The following is a 1,007-nucleotide window of genomic DNA, read 5'->3' on the forward strand; positions in this document are numbered from 1 at the left end:
TCTGAGTCTGAGTGTTGTCCGTGATCTTTGACATTTCACCACCATTTCTTGTGGTACTGACAAGTACCAGTGCCATCAACCACCATTATTATTATTATTAGTAGTAGTAGTAGTAGTAGTAGTAGTAGTAGTTGTTGTAGTAGTAGTAGTGTTATTATTATTAATAATAATAATAATAATAATAATAATAATAATAATAATAATAATAAAAGAACGTAGAAACACTTTGGCTTCCGTCAAATGAAAGTGAGAACAAAAATTGATGAATAAATACGTGTGTGTTCTGCAATTACAAGAAATATTAAAAAATGTTTAGAGGCAATAACTAAAAGTGTGTGCAGAATTGTTGTTGTATGTATCCTATTGTTATTGCAACCAAATAACATATTTTCAATATGTATGTATGTGTGTGTGTGTGTGTGTGTGTGTGTGTGTGTGTATGTGTGTGTGTGTGTGAAAGAACATAACAGGTGTATACTGGTCGGAATGAAAGTAATTTGAATGATATGCTAATCAATCACTTAGAAAACAACAAAAGCCAAGATGAGAAGAAAGACATACACACACGTATATATATATATATATATATATATATATATATATATATATATATATACGTGTGTGTATGTCTTTCTTCTCATCTTGGCTTTATATATATATATATATATATATATATATATATATATATATATATATATATATATATATACGTGTGTGTATGTCTTTCTTCTCATCTTGGCTTTATATATATATATATGTGTGTGTATGTCTTTCTTTTCATCTTGGCTTTATATATATATATATATATATATATATATATATATATATATATATATATATATATATAAGAAAATTTTAAACAACAAAATATACTAAAAAATAAATGAAGACATGGATATTCATTCTTGACTTGCGTCTATACAATCTATACATTTAAACCCAACTAACGTAAACAATGAGTATCGTATAGAGGTGTGCGAACGCATCCAAATTGCTATTTCAACTCT

The sequence above is a fragment of the Euprymna scolopes genome, chromosome 16 (assembly GCF_053919585.1).
Source record: "Euprymna scolopes isolate OS-2025 chromosome 16, ASM5391958v1, whole genome shotgun sequence".
Lineage (NCBI taxonomy): Eukaryota > Metazoa > Mollusca > Cephalopoda > Sepiida > Sepiolidae > Euprymna > Euprymna scolopes.